Below are 25,756 nucleotides of genomic sequence, written 5' to 3'. Positions count from 1 at the left end.
TCACACCTACCAGAATAGAATGCAAACACAAGCTCCGTGTCATAGCTGTCCGAAAGCTGAATTCGGCTGGGGAGAATGATAGGGAGGGGGAAGAATCTAGTAGTTTTATGAACAGATCTGAGCCAAAGCATCTGTCATTGAATGACCTGAATGGAAATCACGAGAGTAACACATTTGTGTGAAGTGGTGACAAAAATAGATCCCACGTTATGTCATAGTAAACTGAACTCTGTTTATAGAGGAGAATTGGCATCTATTACCAGCTAGAAACAATCCCCCCTGAAGTCCAGTGGATAGTCTATAGCTAACTATATTAGCTTTTCCACTTTGAGTTTGTTCTAATTAAGTACAAATGAAGGATTATCTGATTTCTCACCTAAGCTTTCTGGGATCCAATTCCTACTGGGAAAGGAGGTGTGGATGAGCTACATAGCTTGGTCTCTTGAGACTTTAATTTTCTTTGAGTAATCCTGAGTGGAGGCTCTGAAATACTGGACTGACAACAAGCAGGCACCTCCTTTTCACACTCTTCCTTCCAAAACACTCCAGGCTTACAAAGTGACAAAGTTGAGCATCCAGCTGCCTCATGGAACAACAGTCTCTGGAGCTGTCCTTTGCTGTCATCCACAGGTAAAGTTGCTCAGCATCTGAGTGGCTTATATGCTATAATTTCTATTCATCCTCTGTGGAATCCCACATCTGATTGCAGTGTGTCATTTTCTTGGTGGGTTTGTTTTCACATTGTTACCTTAGTGCTAGGTAAAACCTCCATAATGGGAATGAAGATGATTACCAGCTGCAGTCAAAACTGCAGAATCTGAGTGACTTAATCAAGCATCAGAATTATACAGTGTATCTTACTCTTTTTAAAAAGAGTGCATGTTCATTGCTATAGTTCATTTTAGTGATGATTTTCCTGCATAGAGCCATTTTCTGTCATTGTATAAGAGATCATAAATCAGGATCTTGTTGAAATAATAATCTGTGATGCTAACTAGATGAAATGAACACAGACTCATCAGGGAGTAAGAAAGCTAGTTTTTCTTATATAAACACCTCATGTCCAAGAGAGGAAATGTTAAAACATTTTAAGAGGAAATTAAACAATATTCCATGATTTTGTTCAAGCAATCCAACTGGTCTGTTGCCTTTCTTTTTTTTGAACTCACTAAAGAGAAAATGGTTTCCCACTGCCACCAGCCTTGTGCAGTCAGTCACACCTGTGGGTGTCAGAGTGGGTGTTAAATGCTACGTGCCTGCATGTTGACACTCCCTTTTCTTTTGTTGTGTACACGCTGTAGATGACACACTGGTGCAATCAGACCTAAGCTGTTTAAAAGACTCTCAAAACTGTATCTGATCCATTGTGTTACTGTAATCAGGAGCAGCTGAACAGAATGGCCCAGATTCTACACTCAGGTGTCCTCTATATACAATGGTGGTACTGGTTTAACTCAAATCAGTAAGTGGGGCCTGGTCAACACTCAGGGTCACACCAGCTTAACTATAAGAATAACGTTAACCTACTTAGTTCAATTGGTGCCGCTTTCTGTGTTCACACTCTAATGTGAATGCTGACTGGCTTATATTAGTTTACTTTACATTTTAAATTATAGGTGTAGTAATACCTACTGTAGAAACATATCTTAGAAGAAACAAAATACAGGACTATGTAGCACTTTAAAGACTAACAAGATGGTTTATTAGATGATGAGCTTTCGTGGGCCAGACCCACTTCCTCAGATCAAATAGTGGAAGAAAATAGTCACAGCCATATATACCAAAGGATACAATTTTAAAAAATGAACACATATGAAAAGGACAAATCACATTTCAGAACAGAAGGGAGATGCGGGGGGGCGGGGGAAGGAAGGTGAATGCCAGTGAGTTAATGATATTAGAGGTGGGGAAGGGTAGATGTCTGTGAGTTAATAGTATTAGAGGTGATAATTGGGGAAGCTATCTTTGTAATGGGTAAGATAGCTGGGGTCTTTGTTCAGCCCCCTGCGGAGAGTGTCGAATTTTAGCATGAATGCCAGTTCAGAGGATTCCCTTTCAAGTGCAGATTTGAATGTCTTCTGAAGTAGGATGCAGGTGAGTAGGTCATTGAGACAGTGTCCTTTCTGGTTGAAATGGCAAGCAACACCAGACTAACACGGCTACATTTCTATCACCATATCTTAGAAGGGTAGCTATGTTCATCTAAATCTGAAAAAAACCAACGAGGAGTCCTGTGGCACCTTAAAGACTAACACATTTATTTGGGCATAAGGTTTCATGAATAAAAAATCACTCCTTCCATCTGACAATGTGGTTTTTATTCATAAACCAAATAAGTCCATTAGTCTTTAAGTTGCCACAGGACTCCTTGTTGTTTTTGTAAATACCTAGTGTAAATTACAGATGAAGACTAAACTGATGTATGCTGATTTTCAGCTGATGTGTCCACACACCTCAGTGTGTGCCAGCTTACTAACTCCATTTAGCACCATACCGACAAGTCATGTAATGCCTGCATGTAGACAAACTCTGACATGAGCTAAATTGATATATGCCAATTGTAAATGTACTGATATGTGTCTGCATGGGTTTAACTAAACTGATTTAAAACCAATTTCAGCTAAGCTCTTGCAACCATCACATTCAGAGCAGTCCTCAGTTTTGCCTGTGTACATCTGAAGTGAATGAAAGCAGAATTTGGTTCATTTTAATGGCCACTTAGCTGGCAGAAATATTTGTCTGGGGCATTTACTTGTCTGACAGGTCACTTAAATTAATCACAGAAAGAACTAAACACTGGGGTGTATATTTTTTAACAAGGAGGTGAAATAAAATGTAATCCTTTCTTGAGTCCTACTCCACAGTGTAATGGCATAAGCACAATGTCCTCATGGGAAACTGAAGGTTTTTTGGCTAAATATAATAAGAAAGGTTATATTTTTCATTTCAATTTTTCATTTCAAAGGAATTTATCTTACTCATTGGTTTGAAGATCAAGCCCAATACTTTTACTTGACTCGCTAGATATCCTTTAAAGTTAGGTTAAAATTGATATTTCAGTTATGTATAATTTGTTTTGGGAAACCACTTTTTTTAACTACATGCATAAGATTTCATTAATCTACTTGGCAAAGACTTTTAGCATATTTTCTATCTAAAATGGAGATGGTCTGGAATAAAACTATATTATACAGAAGTTCCTAAAAGCCTTTCATACCTTGGAAATGCCAGAGGAGAATTGGTTGTGAAAAACTGCTGGCTTTCATTTTTACAGTTTTTTCCTATTGAAAAGCTGGGAAATATCATACATTGCAAGACTTTATCCAATGTCATCTGGTAACTTAAAGAGACAACCAGTTAGCAACGTTTTCTGTCACCTTTACAAATGTTCCCATTATTTTTTAAGGAAAGGGCACAGAAAAGAGAAAAAACAGTGTACAAATTTACACAATTCAAACTGGGGTCATCAATAACAACATTACAAAAAGATGTCGTGGGCAGAATTTTAGCTATAAAATATTACCTAGGAAATTGGCCTATTGCCATGATACCTTAGAATTCAAAAGGTCTTACATTGACTCTACCAAAACAGAAGGAAAAAAATACAGGCAGTCCCCGGGTTACGTACAAGATAGGGACTGTAGGTTTGTTCTTAAGTTGAATTTGTATGTAAGTCGGAACTGGTACATATTGTAGGGGAAACTCTAGCCAAACATTTCTCCAGAGCTCAGTTTTATTCTCCCACACCTCACTTCCCTCAGTCCTTTATTCTCAAGCTGAGGTGTCTGCTGAGAAAAGCCGCTCTGCGTCTCCCTGGTCTGCTGGGGGGGGCGCTAGCTTCGCGTCTCCCTGGTCTGCTGGGGGGAAGCAGCTAGTGCGGGGTTGCCTCACCCCGTTTGTAAGTAGGGATCTGATGAAAGTAGGATCCATGTAACCCGGGGACTGCCTGTATGCTAATATTTGAGCTACACACCAATGATCTCATCACTTTAATCAGTTTTAGTTGCAACCAAGTAGTCCAGCTTGTGAAGTAATTTCTCATGTTCTTCCCCTTCTGTGGTTTTTTTTTTTTTGTCTGTTTGTCCTTTGTTTGTCTCCCTGGAGGATGTGTTTAAGTAGTGTGTTTATTGCTCCTGCAGTGGATTCAATATGTGATTGTCATTGATTAAAAAGCAAATTGGGACCAGTTTTTAAATAAGGTTTCCGTTTCAGAGTGATTGTTCTGGGATGTCAATATTTGGGCTGTTGCTAGCACATGAACTACTAAAGAATAATGAGGTCAAAAAGCTGGAAAACAATGTGTAGAATATTTGATAAAGACACCTACTATAATTTCCTCCTTGGATCATCAAAAGGAAGGAGGTGGCAGTTATGCTTTCTTCCAGGAGCTCAACTGGGGAAAAAAGTTTTCCCTTGGACTCTGGTGCTCAGAGTGGCCTCATGAGCCCAGGCTGCCCAGGAGCTGCCCTGAATCAGTATGCCTGCTCCCACCCCCGGCCCCAACTAGCCTCCTCTTCAGTCTATGCTACCCGCTTTGGAGGCTGTGCTGTGGTTCTTGCAGGCTGGGAATTGCATGCTTCAGATGGATGTTCCAGCACTGAGGGTCCTGCACCCTGGGTCTAGCCATCTTCTGGACTGAGTCAGAACAGAAGGTTTGCAACTGACTTAGCAGAAACCAAATTGGGTCCTAAATTAAGGCTTTACTTCTTGTCCACTTCTGACCAGAAAGCAGAAATGCCAGACTACACCGAGACTGACAACTGACAATTCCTGTTTCCTGGGCTAGACCATGTGTTACTATTCGTTCCTATCCCTGGGCCAGGCTTTTCCCCATTCCCAACACAGACCTGTTTCTTTTGGGGAGTGAGGGGTAATTGTCTTCAAACCAGCTTGTAGACAAGCAGAAAAGAGACTTTTAACTTATTCCTGTTCTCTCAGGGTTCAGTGCCACCCCTCCTAGGGGACTCTGTTACTCTTGCTCCTGGCAGGTTCCCAGGGTTGGTCAGCTTGGCTATTACCTTGAGCATCTGGCTCCTTGCTCCAGAGACCCATCACCAGTGTCCATAGTCTCAGTGAACATATGGGTAGGAAGAGACGTCAGAAGATCATGTTGTTCAACCTCCTGCTCAAAACAGGACCAATCCCAACATTCGTTTCCAGGGGTGAGGAGGAACACTGGGGGCACTGGCCATGTGACCCCCCCCCCACGTGACTCCTGACCATGCCACCCCTAGCTCTGGTGAGGGCCAGGACAACAGCCTTCTCTGCCCTAGACACCTTCCAGAAACACCACTCAGGGAGCTAGAGGGGGTCTGGCGTGCTAGCAGCAGGAATTGGACATACACTCACATTCACCAGCAGCATTGGGAGCCAGGGAAGAGGAGTGACATGGCTGCAGGCCCCTAGCTATTGGCCATGTTGTTCCCCTTCCTGCTGGTGAGGGAGGGGGCAGTCCCTCCCTTGAGCAATGGGAGAAAAGACCAGCACCACGTCACTCCACTTCCTGCCTCCCTCTGTTGCCGATGATTGGGTGAGGAGCCCTGAGCAACTGTAGCCCAGCTCTCTCTAATAGATTGGCTTAACTCATCTGCTCTGGTCTAGGGTGCTGGCTTCAATCTGTCCATGGGGAGCAGCTACCCTAAAACAAACCTATAGGAGCTTGCTAAGGACAACACCAGTTGGCTGTCAGATGAATGTAAGGAATAGGTTTAAAAATGGGGAGAGATGAGCCACAATGCTGGGGAGGCCTTTGTGATTAGGTCACTTCCAATTTAACCTCCTGTTCATAGACTCATAGACTTTAAGGTCAGAAGGGACCATTATGATCATCTAGTCTGACCCCCTGCACAATGCAGGCCACAGAATCTTACCCACCCCCTCCTAGAATAGTCCTCTCACCTATATCTCAGATATTGAAGCCTTCAAATAGTTTGAAGACCCCAAGAGGCAGAGAATCCTCCAGCTGTGATCTGTACCCCATGCCACTGAGGAAGGTGAAAAACCTCCAGGGCCTCTGCCAATCTACCCTGGAGGAAAATTCCTTCCCGACCCCAAATATGGCGATCAGCTAAACCCTGAGCATGTGGGCAAGACTCATCAGCCAGACACCCAGAAAGTTCTCTATAGTAATTCCTATCATCCCTCCATTGACCTATTGACCTATTTACCACTAATAATGAATGGTCAATTAGTTTCCAAGATCATGTTATCTCATCAAACCATCCCCTTCATAAACCCATCTAGTTTAATCTTGAAGCCAGATAGATCTTTTGCCCCCACTACTTCCTTTGGAAGTCCATTCCAGAACATCACTCCTCTAATGGTTAGAAACCTTCATCTAATCTCAAGTCTAAACTTCCTACTAGCCAGCTTATATCCATTTGTTCTTGTGTCCACATTGGTATTAAGCTTAAATAATTCCTCTCCCTCCCTAGTATTTATCCCTCTAATATATTTAAAGAGAGCAATCATGTCCCCCCTCAGCCTTCTTTTGATTAAGATAAACAAGCCAAGCTCCTTAAGTCTCCTTTCATAAGACAGGTTTTCCATTCCTCAGATCATCCTAGTGGCCCTTCTTTGTACCTGTTCCAGTTTGAATTCATCTTCTTAAACATGGGAGACCAGAACTGCACACAGTATTCCAAATGGGGTCTAACCAATGCCTTGAATAATGGCACTAACACCTCCTTATCCCTACTGGAAATACCTCGCCTAATACATCCCAAGACCGTATTAGCCTTTTTCACGGCCATGTCACAATGGCGGCTCATAGTCATCCTATAATCAACCAGGACTCCAAGGTCCTTCTCCTCCTCCGTTACTTCCAACTGATGTGTCCCCAGCTTATAACTAAAATTCTTGTTATTAATCCCTAACACTTCTCACTATTACATTTCATCCTATTGCTATCATTACAATTTACAAGGTCATCCAGATCTTCCTGTATGATATCCCGATCCTTTTCTGAATTGGCAATACCTCCCAACTTTGTGTCATCCGCAAATTTTATCAGGACACTTCCACTTTTGGTGCCAAGGTCATCAATAAAAAGATTAAATAAAATTGGCCCCAAAACTGATCCCTGAGGAACTCTGCTAGTAACCTACCTCCAACCTGACAGTTCACCTTTCAGTATGACCCACTGTAATATCCCCTTTAACCAGTTGCTTATCCACCTCTCAACTTTCATATAATCCCTATCTTTTCCAATTTAACCAATAATTTCCTATGTGGTACTGTATCAAATGCCTTACTAAAGTCAAGGTAGATTAGATCCACTGCATTTCCTTTATCTAGAAAATCTGTTACTTTCTCAAAAAAGGAGATCAGGTTGGTTTGGCACGATCTACCTTTCGTAAAACCATGTTGTAATTTGTCCCAATTGCCATTAACCTCAATATTTGTAACTATTTTCTCCTTCAAAAATTTTTCCAAGATCTTGCATACTACAGATGTCAAACTAACAGGCCTATAGTTACCCAGGTTCCTTTTTTTCCCTTTCTTAAAAATAGGAACTATATTAATAATTCTCCAGTCAAATCGTACAAACCCTGAGTTTAGAGATTTATTAAAAAATTTTGCTAATGGAATTGCAATTTCACGGGCCAGTTCCTTTAATATTCTTGGATGAAGATTATCTGGGCCCCACGATTTACTCCCATTAAGCTGTTCAAGTTTGGCTTTTACCTTGGATATGGTAATATCTACCTCCATATCCTTAGTCCCATTTGTTATGTTACCATTATCCCTAAACTCTTCATTAGCCTCATTAAAGACTGAAGCAAAGTATTTGTTTAGATATTGGGCCATTCCTAGATTATCCTTAACCTCCACTCCATCCTTAGTAATTAGCCGTCCTACTTCTTCTTTTTTTGTTTTTTTCCTATTTATATTGCTATAAAACCTTTTACTATTGGTTTTAATTCCCTTTGCAAGGTCCAACTCTACCTGAGAGACTTTTAGCCTCTCTCACTTTGTCCCTACATGCTCTAACCTCAATAAGGAAGCTTTCTTTACTGATCCCTCCCATCTTCCACTCCTTATATGCTTTCTGCTTTTTCTTAATCACTGCTTTTTCTTATATGCTTGCTCATCCAGCTTGGTCTAACACACCTGCCTATAAATTTTTTCCCTTTTCTTGGGATACAAGCTTCTGACAGCTTCTGCAACTTTAACTTAAAATAATCCCAGGCCTCCTCCACCTTAAGATCCATAATTTCTTTAGTCCAATAAACTTCGCTAACTAATTTCCTTAATCTATTAAAGTTAGCCCTTTTGAAATCAAAAACCCTAGTCTCAGATTTATTTTTGTTTATTCTTCCATTTAGTTTGAACTGAATTAGCTCATGATCACTCGAGCCAAGGTTGTCCCCTACAACCATTTCATCTATGAGGTCCTCGCTACTCACCAAAACCAAATCTAAAATAACTTCCCCCCTTGTTGGTTCAGCAGCTACTTGATGAAGGAATTCATCAGCTATCACATCTAGGAAAATCTGAGCCCTATTATTATTACTAGCACTTGTTCTCCAGTCTATATCTGGAAAGTTGAAATCTCCCATGATTACGCAGTTTCCATGAGTATTTACTTCATTAAAAACATTAAAGAGGTCTGTTGTTTTTATATGGACAGAAAGGAGAGGACAAAGAACAATCAACACCCTGAGACTGCAGAGAAAAGAGCACAAGTGCTGGCTTCCTCTATCAAAACCCTTCCAAAACCAGGTAGTACAAAGTGTATTTACAGAGTGCACTGGACACTGCAACCATCACTCTGAAACCAAGATGTGTTTAATAGGTTAGAATCTAACTTCTACACCTTCTTCAGTTCCCCTAATTCCAAATCATCCCAGCACTCCGTAAGCCACAGAACTCTCCTTTCTCCATAAAAAGTGGGGGCAGTGACAGAATACGATATGATGAAACAGATTGAATCAGTTGCCCTGTCGGGTAAGAGACTGAACTCAAAGCTGAGGATATGGAAACGGAAGTCTTAAAGTTTTCCTGGCTTTAGATACATGGTCCTCATCTTCCCATTGTTCTTCAAATCCATAATGAAAGCTTGGTTGCCCCGGGAGAGAGGCAGAGAAGGAGAAGGCACATCTGTGTGATACATTTTCCATTTTCTTCACATGCACACACAGGTTTTGATAATAAAGGCAGTGATGTCACTGGTAAGGAAATAGACAGAATTTTATAAACTGGGTGAAACCCAGTTGAACTGAGCTGTGAAGAAGCTTGTGACGAAGAATGAATGATGAATGAAAGTGATTATTTTTTCAATGATGCTTGACTAACTAAAATTAGGCATGACTGGCAAAGGTGTGTATTGTCCATGATGTGTATTGTCCACAGGGGCAGCCTGCATGGGTGCATCGCCAAGTGTGTGGCTAACAATCCTCACTGGTGGGTTTGACAAACACAGACCAGAGATTAGAAATGTGCTTGCTTATAAAGGGCTGTGTGGTGACTTATAACTGTGGACAATAAATTGGTTGTAGACTTCATTCAGAGATACCAGAGTACAGATCAGATTCAATTTAGAGTCTTTCTTTCTGTTCAGTGCTGCCTAGAGCTGAACTGACTGATGAGCAGGTCAAGGGAGCACTAGGACAATATGGCAGTGAAAGACAATGTGGAAGGGGCAGCAGTAGTGAGGTGCCCACCCCCCAATGAAATCGCTTACGTCTGGGCCCCGTGGTGGAACCTCAGAACACAACATTGCAGCGTGTGGCAGTGGCAGCAGCAGCAGCAGCTACTGCGGCAATGATAACAAAATCACCAAGCAGTGGCACAGACCGTGGTGAGCAGCAGCAAAGGCAACAGATGCAAGCACCAGAAGAGGCATTGCCCCCCACTTCTAAACCGCATTTGTGCATTGGAATGACTCCATATGGATTCATCCCTCAATTCTGGAACTTCGCTGATTTCTGACAACCAACCATGGGTGCAGCAAGGGGAAAGTAGTGCATTAAAGGGACAGTTTATTGGACACCCAAAGGGTATGGGTTGGAAACCCTTTTTGGGTCAAGGGCTACTGACCCAAAGAAAAATCAGGGGCTGCACACAAGTGAGAAGCCAAAAAAAAAAAAACCGCCCCTGACTGAGAAAAAGAAAGACACTCCCCACATTCCCCTCACACACCAGAGTCTAGGGGGACCCAGGCTAGTAGATTTTGTGTGCTCCAGCCCCAAGGTAGCAGAGGGTCTGGAGTGCCAGCAGGGGCACCACATTTCAAGAAAGATGTGGAGAAATTGGAGAAGGTCCAGAGAAGAGCAACAAGAATGACTAAAGGTCTAGAGAACATGACCTATGAAGGAAGGCTGAAAGAACTGGGCTTGTTTAGTTTGGAGAGGAGAAGACTAAGAGGGGACATGAGAGTGGTTTTCAGGTATCTAAAAGGGTGTCACAAGGAGGAGGGAGAAAAATTGTTCTCCTTGGCCTCTGAGGCTAGGACAAGAAGCAATGGGCTTACACTGCAGTAAGGGAGGTTTAGGTTGGACATTAGGAAAAACTTCCTAACTGTCAGGGTGGTTAAACACTGGAATAAATTGCCTAGGAAGGCTGAGGAATCTCCATCTCTGGAGATATTTAAGAGCAGGTTAGAGGTTAGATCCTTTATCAGGGATGGTCTAGATGGTACTGGGTCCTGCCATGAGGGCGGGGGGGGCGGCTGAACTCGATGACCTCTCAAGGTCCCTTTCAGTTCTAGTGTTCTATGATTCTGTGGGCTCCCTAATGCTAGGGGGGAGTCCTGAGCCTTGGGGGCTGTATCCAGACAAGCTAGGGGCCACATCCAGCCCCTGAGCCTGAGGTTCACCACCTCTGCCATAGGGTATATCTGCATTAAAAGGCATTGCTTCAGTGGAGACACTATCTATGCCTGTGGGAGGAGTTTGCTTGTCAGCCTAAATAACCCCCAGCATAAATAACCCCAGCAATGGTAGAAAGAATTTTTCCATCAACGTAGTGCTGTCTACACAGGGACTTGCATCAATTTCACTGTGCCATTCAGGAATGTAGACTTTCGCAATCCCTGAATGATGCAGTTGTGTTGACCTTATTTTCTAGGATAGACCAGGCCCACGTTAAACCATTGCAGCCAAGGCCTAACAGTGTAAAGCGGTGTTTCTTAAACTTTTTAAGACCGAGGAACACCAAGGATTTTTGGTTGAGCAAAAAAAAGGTCAGGGGGAAAAATGGGGGAAAGTTATTGAGGGGGAAAATAAGGGTCCGGGGAAAGTTATTGAGCAAAACAAAAAAGGTTGCCTACCTGCCCCTTTAAGGGCAGCACTTTGAATTCTGTTGTTCTCCACGGTACACCTCCAACAGCCTCGCGGCACATCATTGTGCCATGGAGCACAGTTTAAGAAACACTGGTGTGAAGTGTGTCTTTCTGAACTGCGCAGTTGCTGGGTATCATTTAAATTCTACCAAAGCAGGGGAAAGGCTACTGCTCATGTTAGAGCTTTGCTCACACCACTGGGACAAAATGGCAGACCAGCAAGGGAAAGCACAGGGCAGAATGCTCTGCTCCCTGTGCAAATTCACTGAGAAGGGAGGGCCATACCCCTGAGAACTCACTAGCTTTCATTAGCAGTTAAGGCTGCCTGGTCTTCTCCTGAGTCTGCATCTGACCCATCTCCTGAACGCTCCTGTCCCCCCTCAGCAGAGCACAGTGATTTGTTCCCCATGAAGCCTATGGCTGTTGAATGCACTGGACTCTCTCCAGCCTCCTCAAGTTGCCAAGTAATGTTCTCATAGTAAGCGTATGCACTGCAGGGTGACCAGCATTGGCCTATTCCTGCACAGTTGGAATTGGCTTGGATTCCCTCTTGAATATTAAAAATAGTCCTTTTGTCAGTCAGAAAGTGAGCTGGTACTCTTCAGCAGGACACCATGCCCTTTCCAAACATTGTAGAGCCCCCCTGTGAGAAATCAGGTCAAACTCCTTCCTCTTCCCATCCTAATCACCCCCTGGGACAGAGGAGCAGCACACAGCCAGTCTGTGGAGCTGTCTGAAGACAGCCAAATGAAGTTACTGTACTACGGTGTCAAGCTGGTATAAGAAGATTAGTTCAAACTCACTGTGTCTGCCTCAGATAGCTTATAGGCTACATTAAGACTTGACGTTGTAAGGAATGGTATCACCAGAGCTGTAGGAAAATAGAGGGCACCAGAGACAACAACAAGACCATGTGGTTGCTTTGATTGGTTTCAATCCTTGAGCCTCACAGCCTGTGAAATGTAGGTTTCCCTCACCTCTAGTAACAGGTAGGAACAGAAGTAAAAATTAACAAAATTATGTTCCCTCTCTGACCTAGGGGGACTGAGATAATTTGTCTAGTGGAGGTGCTGAGAGCCATTGAACCAAACTGTAAATCCTGTATATAATGGAAATCACTTCATGGCAGGGGGTGCAGGAGCACCCCAAGTTCTAGCACTTATTTTCTGCCCAGGTTTTGAATCTGTACAATGGAAAGTTTAAAAAAATGTTTTTTTCAACTTCTGTCACTGCAGCTTAGTTCATCGTAAGTGGGTTCCACTGTATAAGCTAAATCAAACTTTCTAGAAAGAGCACAACACCAAAAAAGAAACTCTGGGTCTTTTCTAGAGTTGCGTAATTGCATGTTCTTATAAACAAAAAGGAAACATTAAGATCCAGCAGGGGACTTGAAATGACTATATCTGTGGCGTCCCTCTGCTACATTCTTCTGCCAAATAGCAATATTTGCAAAGTAGTAGTTGAAGGATTTAAACAGAGCTTATATCTTGATTCCTATATTAGTGGGTAGTGGCAACGGTTGAGAAGTTGGCAATAGAAAGGTACAGAAAGAAATGAAATATTTATGCCACTTACCTGCTTATCCTCCCAAAATGTATCAGTCTCCCTTTGACTAAGAAAAGGTCTAATATCTGCTCAACATGTGGTACACCCTCATTCAGGAGATTGATATTATGCACCATCAGGGGAATCAAGTAGCTCTCCATAGAGTTAGTTCATTTCCCGCATCACCCAGGGGATGCCTGCATGCTCAGAGTTTCCTGATACTGGGGCATAATCTTAGTTTGTTGATTTCATTGGCACTATGTTGATTTATGTCCGCTGAGGGTATGCTCTAGTATGTTTCAGAACTGTATAGAGCAACTGGAGTAGAAGGAGGTCAGGGGCTCCATTCTGGGAAAGGGAGCAGCCTGAAGTCTTACAGGGTCTGCAGCTCCTTGACTGGCATTTGTAATTTGCATCTTTCTTGTGATTTTATACTGCCACCCATCGCTGGAGTATCTCAGCTCCTCCCACCAAAAATCAATATCAACAGTGAAGCCTGTCGTGTACTTTACAGAGTTTCTGGTACGTCTCCCTTTTGAATGTCAAACCTCTGCAAGGAGTGGAGGTTTTGGTTTTGATTGGTTTTGATGTAAATAATAAATTACCTCCTTTTTTGATTAATCGAGGTTTAGAGGTAGAAAGGGGTGGCAGTATTCGGACTGTGATCCTTATTAAGGAAAGGCTTTTTCTAAGAGGAAAGTTGTGATGCATTTCCTAAAACTGGTCAGATAATGATAATAGAATCATAGACATGTAAGACTGGAAGAAACCTCTTTGAGAGGTCATATAGTGCAGCTCCCTGCACTCAAGGCAAGGCTATGTAATAACTAGATCATGCCTGACAGGTGTTTGTCTCGCCTGTTCTTAAAAAAATCCACTGATAGCGATTCCATAACCTCCCTAGGCAATTTGTACCAGTGCTTAACTGCTCTGACATTTGAGGGGGATTTTTTCCTAATCGTCAACCTAAACTCCCATTGCTTCAGTTTAAGTCCATTGCTTCTTGTCCTATCTTCAGGGGGGTAAGGAGAACAATTTTTCTGCCTCCTCATTTATGTCATTGAAAACTGCTATATCCCCTCTCAGTCTTCTATTCTCCAGACTAAATAAACACATTTTTTAAACCTTTCCTCAGAAGTCAGGTTTTATTTTGTTTCTCTTTTCTGGACAATGGGCCTTAGATGAAACCTCTGCACTAGAGTGAATTTTATTTTAATAAAATTAAATTCTTTTTGCGCCTTTGTTCCGAAAAAATATTATGTGGAACCAGCAGGACTTATATTCAGTTATTTTCTTTGGATTTTGTCCTCCTTCATTTTGACTCTCTCCTTCCAATATATATTTTGCCTAAAATGTTATGTGTGTAATTTGTGTAATAAAGTTACAATGTTATTTAGGTCCCAATTGAAGAAATCTCTCAAGTATATACCTAGCATTAAGCATGTGCTTACGTCCCAATGACACGCTTAAATGCTTTCCTGAATTGAGGTCTTAAATAGGACAAAGCTGGTTTGTATACCGAGATTTAGCACTTTGGGGGCACCATGGGTGCCCTGTTTTGAAAATGTGCCCAGCATGTCAGTAATTTGAAAAAGCCCAGAACAAAGGAATGAATGTGCATCTATTGCCTGTTCACAGGAAGAGTGACTGAAAATTCATTGCCTAACATCATTGCTGTTTAAAGAGCTACTCCCTGGGGATATCACCGCTTCGGCATTTTTGCTGAGATCAATATATAAGAATGCATGTTTAACAATTCATGGCTACAGTATAAAAATATATTTCAGCAGTGCTGAGGTTAGAATATTTTTTGCTGCCAGCACATAAAAGGAAAATAGGTTAAGTGGTTCTTTTGTTCTCTTTGGTGAAGCCTTAAGAATATAAACATTCTTGTTGGTGGTGTTAGCAGTTCGCATTCTTGAAGGCCCATTGCTTTCATTTCTCTTCTGCACTAGTGAGAGGGTATGGAAGATTCCAGGTGATCCAGTAAATAAGCAGGAGAGAAAAGGTCAGATTCTCTTTATCATACCACCTTCCCCCTCCTCCACACACACATCTCATCTCTTGTGATATGTCTACACCTCAAGCTCAAGCTGAAGGGTTTCCCTACCCTTGCTAGCTCTGATCCAGCTGGCACACTAAAAACAGTGTAGCCACGTCAGCACAAGTGGAAGTGGGAGGGGGCTAGCCACCCTGAATACATACCTAACATCTGGAATGGGGCTGTGTTTGAGGCAGCTAACCTCTGCCGCTGCTCACGCCACTGCAGCTACACTTGTGTTTTCAGTGTACTTGTTCAAATAGAACAAGGGTGAGAAATGACACCTCCAGCTCGAAGTGCTTTGGCACAGTTTGAGTGAAGCAAAGAGGCTAGATTTTTGCCACTGTTTCTTAGCACCACCATTGATTTATTGTGTTATTTTGGACACGTTACTTCTCTGGGCTTCAGTTTTTCCCTGAAAATAAACATAAGATCACCAACCTGCCTCAGACAAACAAGCAGTGAGTTGCTGTAAAGGTCCTTTGAGATCTTCAGATGAGGGCTCATTGCTGGAAAGTACTGAGTAACTCCAGAGGGGTATGGAGTTTTCCAAAATCCCATTGAGATCTCAAAGCAACAACAGCAAAACAAAGGCAGTGGGAACAAGGAGACACAGCTCCTGCAGGAGTTTTTGGGCACTTTGCTGGATCAAGCCCTCCAAGTGCCAATTCTTTATTGTTATTAACCTGCTCTAACCACTCCACCATGAGCATCATTAAGCCCCATGCATGGTAACTAAGGCACAGAGACAGTGAATGAGGCTGATTCTTCTTTCGTGTGCCTCCTTTCTGTTACATTGATATGATTTCCAGAACAAGCTGTTCTGAACATTTCCCACTCAGTATATTTTAAAATATTCTACATAGCTCTGTGTCCTCAATGGAACTACGCCGACACACACCAGCTGAGGTGCTGGCCTGTTGTTTTTAGACCATTTCGGTGACTACAGCATGTGTGTACTGCATATGACTCACCTGCCAAGTGGTGGAAGGAGCACGTGGATTTGCCTGTGTTCAGCAGCGCATATCACCGTCTTGCCTCGTGCGAGCATTTCAGTGGAGAAATCACATTTGTATCACAATAATTATATGAATTTGATACTCAATCTGATTTCCTCAGCCAGGCGACAGGGATGCCCACTCCCTGTGTCAGGCTCCTGACCTAAACAAAGCTCTCCCACTCGGTCTGTTCAGCTGCTCCACTGTAAATATCAGACGAGAGAGCCGCATTTGTCAAAGAGGGAATAAAGATGCTGTTTCACCCACACACTTTGGAGGCTGACTCACTGGCATTCAGGCATGCAAGCAGTCTGCATATGCTTCCAGGTCACATGCGTATGTGACATTTAAACGAGTTAGGTGACCTGAAGTGAGATTAGCTACTGGATCTAAACTAGTTCCAGAAAATGGATTTGGGAGCTTTAATCTATGCTCGTTTACCAGCAGCATTAAGAAAGAGGGAGTGTGCATGATTGTACATGGAGTGGTGTGTGAGAAGTGCTAAGGATGCCATCAAAACTGTAGGAGTTTCAAGCTCTTGACAAACTGCCACTTCACTGTCACTGGTATACATCCACACTTGGAGCTAAGGGGTGAGTCCCAGCTCTCAGACATCCTCACTCTCACTCTCTTTAAGATATTGTGCTAAAAATAGCAGTCTTGCTGCAGTGGCAAAGACTAACAGCCCTGCTTACATGCCAATGTGGTACAGCAGGGTTTGCACTTAGGGTGGCTAATAGTTGCAGCCTCTCGTTGCTGGCCGTACGACGGTTGCCTCACTATTATTTTTAACACAAGAGCTCAATGAGAGCTATGGTGAGCGTGTCTGTGCAAGCTAGGGATCATGCCCCTTGTTCCAAGCATAGTTGTAGCTAGAGAGGTGTAACATGTCTTTCATATAATAACATATGTTGTTTTTAACTGTAATATGTTGAGGTGTAACATGTCTTTCATATAATAACATATGTTGTTTTTAACTGTAATATGTTAAGAGTTGGCTAGTTAATTTTAATATGTTAAATGTTGGCTAGTTGGTTGAAATTTGTTCTTCTTTTGAAATTGAAGATAGTGTGTGTTCTCTCTTCAAGCTGCACCTCTCTGATTTTCCCCTCACCACCTGAATTATAAAAGTAGCCAAGATATGAGGTATTAAATCATACTATATTATTGCAGCAACGTTTTCCAGTAACACCTAAGTTCCACTAGATGGTGTTTAAATTTCTGTTGAGGTTGGAGGTTATTTTAATTTCCCATCAGCTAAAAAGTAAAGGCCCCTGATTCATTTCAGCTATGCAAGGAGCCAGCTAGGAGAGAACTGTAAACTATCTAGAGATGCTTCTATTTATCTAAAGTAAATTTTTACTAAGAATTATTCATGTAATTAGACAAACTGTATTTAAGAAATAAATTACAGCAAATGAGCAATGTGGAGAAGGAAATTTTTGACTTATTCCAACCACATAGACATCATCAGAATGACTAAATAGTCCACTAAGATACACTTCACTGGCTGGACATATCTTGAGGCCAGTTACTTAGTGGTCACTGAGAACTACAGACTTTTTTTAAAAAAAAATTACACACTCTTCTCATCCACTTTTCTCTTCCTTGTTAATTTTTCCATTTACTCATCAGAAAATTAATATGAAACCAAACCCATGCAAATATAAATACTCGTACTGTATTTTAGTTGGATCACAAGTAGGACCTGAAGTTATATAACAATAGATATATTCAATGCTGTTAAAAAGCCTGAAATGATTTTGTAAATCATGCTTTTTAAAAAATCTTATCTTAAAAAATGAAATAATAAATGGGACTTTCAATATGCAATTTACTAAAATGTAGCAAGACATTGTCTTACATTATAAAATACCCAATCCTAACAAAACTTCAGTGGAAGTACAATACCAAATGCAATTTACCAATGGCCTAGCAAGATGAACTACATTGTTCTTAGCAGGACCAAAATGTTTTCACTTAAAGCTCTTTATTATTTCACTACTTGATTATATGATTTGCAAGTAATCATAAGTCTGCTTTAGATGATCTCTGGCAAGTCTACAAGAACTTTGGGGCAGCCTTGCCTATTTTCTAAATGGTTTTTGACTCCTTCAGAACACATAGGAAGCAGACTTCAGTCGTGATTTAATGGTCTTATTTCTAGCCCTTCCTTATTTGTCTCATAAGATCTGTTTGACTAGTCGTATGATTTATAGCAAAAGAAAATGCTGTAGTAGAAGCTCGTTCATGAAAAGGCAGTATTTTTCCATAGAATTAATGAGCTTCCCTTGTAACTTATCCATGAACAGTACTAGACAATGGTTAGAGCTCGTGGACTGAAATAGATTTTTTGCCAAGTGAAAGACTCAAATACTTCATTCATAAAGCTAAACCTTATTCTTAATTGGAATGGCACTAAAAAATGGGATTCCTGTCAAAATCACAAAATTATTTCAACATTTTTTGGCCATAAAGTTTTCAGAACAAAAATTAAACTTTTTCCCTGTGGCAACCACCTCTGACACAGAGATGTTTTCTGACACAGAGATGTTTTCCCAACAATTTGTCAATTCTGTATGTTGTCTCACTAAACAAAATTTCAAATTCTTATTGCTTATTCCCAGGAATAATTTACTGACATTATGTAACAGAGAAAAGCTTAAATATAAAGGGCCAGATTAATTCCTGATGGACTTTCTGGCTAGGACCAGAAGGGTAAGAACCACTAGAAGACTATGAACTCCACGGATAAAAAGGCTCGGAAGAGACCCTGCTCAGGAAGGAATATGACTGAGAAGCTCTCTAGGTGGAGGCTTGAAAGAAGACCCTGAAAAATCAGGACAGAGACTGAGAGAAGCTTCAGGCAAAGAAGCCTGGGAAAGAGAGACTGCACAGAGAACCCAAGACAGTGATGAGACAGAGTGGGAAGCAGTGCAGAAGAGAGCAGCAGCAACCATCAAAGGGAGACAATATGTGGCGGCTGTTTATAGGTCCCTGGGATGGGACTCAGAATAGTGGGTAATCCCTCCACCAGCCCAACTGGCCTAAACCCTAAGAAGGGGCTAAGACTCAGTAATAAAAGCCCAAGAAGGTATCTAGAACTTAAACAGGCCCAGAGATGGGGCTGAAGAGCCTGAAGAAGGCCTCCCATTCATGCATTTTGACTGTCTGTGACTTAACCAGAGAACTTAACCCACTGAAGACAACATGCAGGCCCAGCCAAAGAGTTCACAGAGACCAAGGCAGCACACTGTGTTTGGTTAAGCTGCACGGCTCCCAGTCAGGGCAGTGAGTGAGCGGCTGGGTGGGGAGGGCTGGGAGCTGGGCAGCACTGGGCCCTGAATGCGTGGGGCCCAAAGCAACTGCCTTGCTTGCTTTGCCCAAAGGCCAGGCCTGCCCACATGACAAGGGCAATGGATGTCAGAGAACATGAGGAAATGGAGTGAGTGTACCTTCTCATTCCTGCACAGTAGGGACTTGGCCTCTAAGACCTGCTGCAATATAAATAATAAAAGCAGAATAAATACTGCTGCCCAATAAGGTAACTTTCTCATTCAGATTACACAGATAGCATGGTCAGGATGTTAGCAAATCAGCTGACGTGTATTGGACTTCTTTATGGTCAAGAGTTAGTTTGCCAAAATTATCATATTAACTGTATTAAATCTCATTTAAATTTGTCCTATGAAAGAAATGATCATTCTATTCTGTAGATCCTACAAGTTGTGCGTGTTTGTGCTCCTATGCTGATCATCTGAATAAATGTTACAACATATTTTTGTTAAATGGCCCAGGAAGAAGTCTCCTCCAGAAAGCATTATGCTCTTGGCATTTTTTTAACTGAGTCCCTTGCTGCAGAAATAGCATACTACTACTACAGGTTGCACCTCTATAAACTGGGACTCCCTGGTCCAGCAACATTGGACCACAGATGTTCCAGGATCAGAGACCCCTCATTGCAGGGGGTGGGGGGCCCTGGAGCACAGCACAGTACATGGCCCAGCTGGGCTGCATAGGTGCTGGGAGCTGGAAAGCTGCCAAAGGCACAGGAGCTAGGCAGCCTGGCATGTGGCTCACCTGGGCTGGAGAAGGGGAGCTGGCTGGGGGGAGCCTGGCACACAACCTAGCTGGGTTGCACAGGGGATTGGGAAACCCCAATGGGGCACCAGGACAGAGGGTGGAGCCAGCAGCAGGGGGGGAAGCAATGACCTCCACTGGTCCAGCAAAATCCCTCATTCAGGACCGGTCAGGTCCCAAGGGTGCCAGCCAGGGAGGTCCAACCTGTATTAATTTCCTGGGGGAATGTTCCTCTGTCATGTAGCCCCAATAACTTATCTGGAAAACACAATCAGGCTAGATCAACTAAAACCCCTTTTTTGACATTGGCAAGAAACAAGAGTGCCCAGTATCAGGTGGAAAGCTAACATAAGGAATTCTTCCTCTGCCTTTCATTATTCTATCTGAATGTTTAGCATTGAAAATTTAGGCTAGATATAAGTAAAAATGTCTAACCATGCAGATAGATAATCAATAGAATAGGTTACCATGAGAGGTCTTTCTCTCTCAGTTGCAGCTTGTCATCATTGATGTCCATGGCTGGAGGGCCTGCAGTGGCCAAGCAGTGGGGCCTGGTACCAGTCACATAGGGCCTCAGCAGCTTGTCAGTAAGAGCCCACTACACACAACTGCCCTCCTGCTCTCTCCAGTCAGACTGAGAGGAGCTGCTCCCTTTTGATTTCCGCCTGCACTGTGAGCGTGCCCACCTCAGCACATCTTCCTGAGCCCAGAACTGCTCTTTAGCCTTTATCTCACCAGTGTGGGGCTCAGATCCCCATCATACAGCCCTGTGAATCCACCCAAATGTGACCAGGTTACAAACCTTTAAAAGATTGCATTTCCAGTGGCAACTTCACAGTTTACAGGGGCTAAATTGCTCCCCCAATCTGTCCATATTGTCCATGGTGATGAGGGCTTTCGGCAATTGCAGCACTAGGCCATTGTGGGCTATACTGAGTTTGGGCCTGGCAAACGCAACTGAGAGCAGGGAGACTGTCACTCCTGTGAGCTCAGTGCCCCTGGGTTCAGGCAGTGTGGAGAAGGAAGGGGAAGCAGGGCAGCAGTAGTAAAGGGAGATTACAAACCAGTAGCTGTGGGTGTGAGATTAGATGAGGAGCCAGGTGGGAAACTAGGACTAGCGTAGGGTTGCCAGGTGCCTGGTTTTTAACCAGACAGTCCAGTATTTGAGCTTTCTGTTCTGGAAACAAATTGACAAAATATCAATGTCCAGTATTTTCTAAATAGGATGTAATGTAGATTGTGAGGTAATTTCAAGTGTGTCCGGTATTTTTGCTGAAACCATCTGGCAACCCTAGACTAGCTGGGCAAGGAGAGTGGGACAAGGACCTGAGGGGTATGATAAGAAGATGAGGACTGAATGAGGCCCTTCACAGGGTGGCCCTCCTCTGGGGATGAAACAGAGCTGTATAGGGGAAAAAAGGTTGTTGTATTCAGGGAATTTCAGGGAGAAAAAGGATGGGCTTGTGATTAAGGAAGTTAAATGTGGCTCTGAAGAACAAGATTCTATCCCTGTCTCCGGCATAGTTCTCATTTGATGCATCATTTTCCAGATGTCTGGTTTGAGACTCTGGGTCTGACAGAACTCTGACAGCTGCAACTGGGAGCTGTGGTTTGAGCACACGAGGTGTTATGGAATGCTAAGAATCAAGTCTCCAGAGTCTTAACCTGGGCACCAAAAATCAGTGGATTTTTTTAGCTTAACTTCTCTGTGTCTCAGTTCCCATCTGGTAAGTGGGGCTAATAGCCACTTGCCTCAGATGGGTGTTGTGAAAATAGGTTTATGTTTGTTGGTGAAGAATGTGGATACAACAGTGAGGAGCACCACAGAAAAGTCCATGAGGAAATTATAAGTCTGTCTTCAGAACAACATGAAGAAAACAAAATATTCAATTATTCAGTACACTGGATGGATATTGATCACTTAACTGAGGCAGGAGTCTACTGGGAAAAATAATATGTGATTGTGTAATTAAAGACCATCATAATGCATGTGTACAAGATTGTGCAGCACCCTTAATTCTGGTGTGACCTAAATTTGCTATGCATATTAAAACACTCACATGTAATTCTTACTATCTCCAATAAAAGAATGCACAGCAACTACAATAGTAATAAAAAATGGTGTAGCTCAGAATAGAAAATTAATGCCATATCTCTGATGCCCAGATATGTGCATTCTGCTCATTTATTTCCAATCCACCCTTCCTTTATTTCAAAGGCCCATTTCCATCTAGTTGTAGACCCTTCTTTCTAGAAATTAGATATTGAATTATAGAGCATCAGCGTTGATAAATAACCAGGAAATATACAAAGCATGTTTAATTAACTGAATTTAGTTATTATAGAGAGGAAAAGTTCACTAAATAGTGGGAATTATGCTTAACAGTATCTTCTCATCTATGAATTACTGTGATCTATTTAAAATTCAATGCCTTGAGAGTCCTGGGATATAGAACAAAGTAACCATATCCACACCTGTGAACTTGGTGAATAGCTGGAGATTGTGTAAAAATCCAAAGACTGACACTTTTCTAGAGAACATTTTGCATTACAGTCAGTGACGATGCAGCATAATGGGAAATTCTTGATCAAATAGTCACGCTAATCTTGTCAGTGTGAAAATGAAAGAGGCTTCTGATGCATTTTGGATCTCAACACTTCCTCTAATCTCACCTCAGTCACTCTTGATACAGAGTGCATATAGGGGAATTAGATACACATGTACAGGAGAAAGCAAAATAGTAAACCACATTGATATTGCATATTTAAAGTGAAAATAAAATAATGCTCTTTTCCCTGAGTTGAAGTAACTGAGAATCCTGTATAATTTCCTGTGGAGAGTCGTGCACATATTATTTGTAATGACTTCTTAAAATAAAGATACTAGTTGCTGATTTGGTATCCTGCCATGTAATAAATGAGAAACTGCTGCCTGCATTAAACATATGTCACTGATTGCAACATTCCATTGGAAACCTGTTTTCTAACCAGAATAATTATCTTTGTTTGAACAGAATAAATTACAAGCAGACCAGACATGCAGAACAGGTACAGTCACTTGTAGAAAGCACATGAATACTACTACCAGAACAGTTCTACTATCTCTCCACAGTGAGTAAATGACATAAACAAGACCAAGGAAATACAATATATTGAATTTCTCCAACAATAAAATTTCATTTCCAAAAATAGAATGTGCCTTAAGCAATCTTCATTATGTACATTCCATATAAAAGAAGCATGTGGTTTTTCACATTTAATCATAATATTTAAGATCCATTTGATCATACTCAATTTCTGTGCAATATTAATACAGTGGAAACATATAGGATACAGTATTTATATTACCTTTTAAGGTCTGATTCTTTATCACTTGTTCAGACATTCTTTATCCCAAGGTTGGTGGGAATATTTGTTTCAGTAAGGATTTCAGATTGGGTCTGAAGACCCACTGTTTTACAAAAGCACTTAAATGTGCGCTTAATTTTAAGCACACACTTAAGTGCTTTCCTGAATAGAGATGGTTTCTTGAATCAGGGTCTGTTTAAGGATTTTTTACCTCATATTTTTGACACCAGCTCTGTATAATGTAAAAGCAATGCATAAATATCCAAACACTGCATGTTATATTTTTAGGCAAAAAATTACTCCCAAAACTAAATACAGGTGGAACCTCACAAATCCAGGACTCTCTGGTCTGGCAATATCCATGTCCAGCAGGACCATAGATGTTACTGGACTAAAGAGCCCCAGAAGACAGAAGCAGGCGGCACCTGGGAGTCCCCTGGCGGCTGGGCTGCTGGCAGATGGGCTGGTGGCGGCTGGGGAGCCCCAGCCCTAAGGGCCCCCATCAGCAGTGGGGGCCTGCTGCAACCAGGGAACCACAGCCCCGGGGAGCCCTGGTGGGACTGGGGCTGGCAGCAGGTAACCCAGGCTCCGAGGAACCTCATCAGGGCCAGTGGCAGGGGGCCAGCAGCAGGGCAGGGAGCCCTGACCTGGGGAACCCCACAGCTCAGAGGGGAGCCTGGGATGGGGAGCCCCGCATTCCAAAGGAGAGCCTGGGAATGGGGCTGGTGGCCAGAAGGGGAGTATTGACCTCTCCTGGTCCAGCAAATTCCCTGGTTCAGGATTGCTTAGGTCCTGAGGGTGCCGGACCAGGGAGGTTCAATCTGTATTGCGGCTCTACAGTGAAAGAGGAATTTAGCCTGACCTCATTGTCAAAGAGCAGACATAAAGATTTTTACCTTACTTTAACTCTTTATTATACAGAATTTCAAACCCAGCCATTAACCTTTGACCAATATGCAAAGGTAAAAGCATTTAACAGACATTTTTTACTAGGTCTACAATCTGCACTTTCACTAAAACGGGTTCTCAAACTTCATCACATGGCAACCTCCTTCTGACAGCAAAGTTACTACAGAACCCAGGAGAGGGCTAGAGACCAGGCCTCACTGCCTGGGGTTGGGGGAGAAGAGGGCACAGCCCAGAGCTCAGGCTCCAGCTTCAGCCCTGAGTCTCAGCTAATCTAATGTTGGCCTTGGCAATCCCATTAAAATGGGTCATGATCCACTTTGGGGTACCAACTGACACTTTGAGAAATGCTGTGTTAAAAAATGTTACCCATTGAACTGTCATGTCTATTTTATCTATTTTCAACAGCAAGGAAAAAAAATCAATTGTTGAGAAGATTTCCCCCCCTGGAAAAATGGTTTGTTTATTTATTTATTTACTCAAACCATGAGTTACATAATTCTCTCCTCTTAAGATCAAACTTATTCCTGAATATGTACAGGTTCACCACTTCTTGCTTTGTACTGGGTTATGCCACCAGTACTTTTTATAATATGCAAAATAGGCAACAAGAAAGGGATATAAACGTACAAAGAGGACATTTCTTACGAAGTATCTTATATTTAGCAAGTTCATAATCTTCATACAAATATATAAAATATTTCAATACTCTCAACCCATAGTTCATTCTCTTTGTCTTTTCAGACCTGAAAGATAAAAAACAAACAGGAAATTAATCATTAAACATTGTATTCAAGGATATTTTTGGAGAAACCACGAAAATTCATGTAAGCTCTTAATGAAACTATATTCTTAGGATGTGCTATTTGCCTTATGTTGTGTAGTCATTTACACCTGTGCAGAGTGGAATACAAAGCGGGGGTAAAACACCATCATTTTGATGTGATACCTTCCTCCACTCACAAATCACACCTGATTAATTAAACTGTGAATGTCGTCATGATTCTTATCATTGTCTTATCCTCTAATGAATCCTTCTAAGTTCTTGGTCACTATGTATCCTGTAGTATAGAGATCCACAAAATAAATGTTTTAAATATGTATGGCATAAATAAAAAACTGGTGAAAGTATTTCCTTTCACCAGCTGAAAATGCATTGCCTTTCAGTTTCATTGAATGTCCCTTTGTTCTTTAATTAGGAGAAAAAGTAAAAAAGGAGCATCTAATTTTCCTTCTCCATACGAGTCTGGGACAGTTCTTTTCAACATATTCAAAAATGATCTGAAGAGAGGTGTAAATAGTGAGGTGGCAACATTTGCAGATGGGACAAAACTTCTTAAGATAGTTATCCTCCAGGAAACTGTGAAGAGCTACGAAAGGATCTCTCAAATCTGGATGACTGGGCAACAAAATTGGTGGATGAAATTTGATGTTGATAAATGAAAAGTAAGGTACATTGGAAAACATAATCCCAGCTATACATATAAAATGATGGGATATAAATTAGCTATTATCATTCATAGGGCTTGACAAGGGGCGGCGAGCCCTTCTCGC

The 25,756-nt window shown here is 42.0% G+C and overlaps 1 protein-coding gene across 3 annotated transcripts in view; it reads right to left on the bottom strand.

The window, feature by feature from the left end:
* Window positions 1–17,710: 17,710 nt before the first annotated feature.
* Window positions 17,711–25,756, bottom strand: part of SMPX (small muscle protein X-linked) — an 80,596-nt gene continuing 72,550 nt past the window's right edge. For 2 of the 3 annotated variants that reach the window (XM_089774847.1, XM_089774843.1), the window contains exon 5: window positions 17,711–24,948. The gene's annotated coding sequence lies outside the window, so the exon portion shown is untranslated. The remainder of the gene's footprint in view (window positions 24,949–25,756) is intronic. The other variant, XM_006128755.5, reaches the window with a different exon arrangement.

The sequence above is a fragment of the Pelodiscus sinensis genome, chromosome 1, assembly GCF_052426305.1.
Source record: "Pelodiscus sinensis isolate ZL-2025 chromosome 1, ASM5242630v1, whole genome shotgun sequence".
NCBI lineage: Eukaryota > Metazoa > Chordata > Testudines > Trionychidae > Pelodiscus > Pelodiscus sinensis.
Note: the sequence above shows the minus strand (reverse complement) of the source record. Positions and strands in the feature narration are given on the sequence as shown.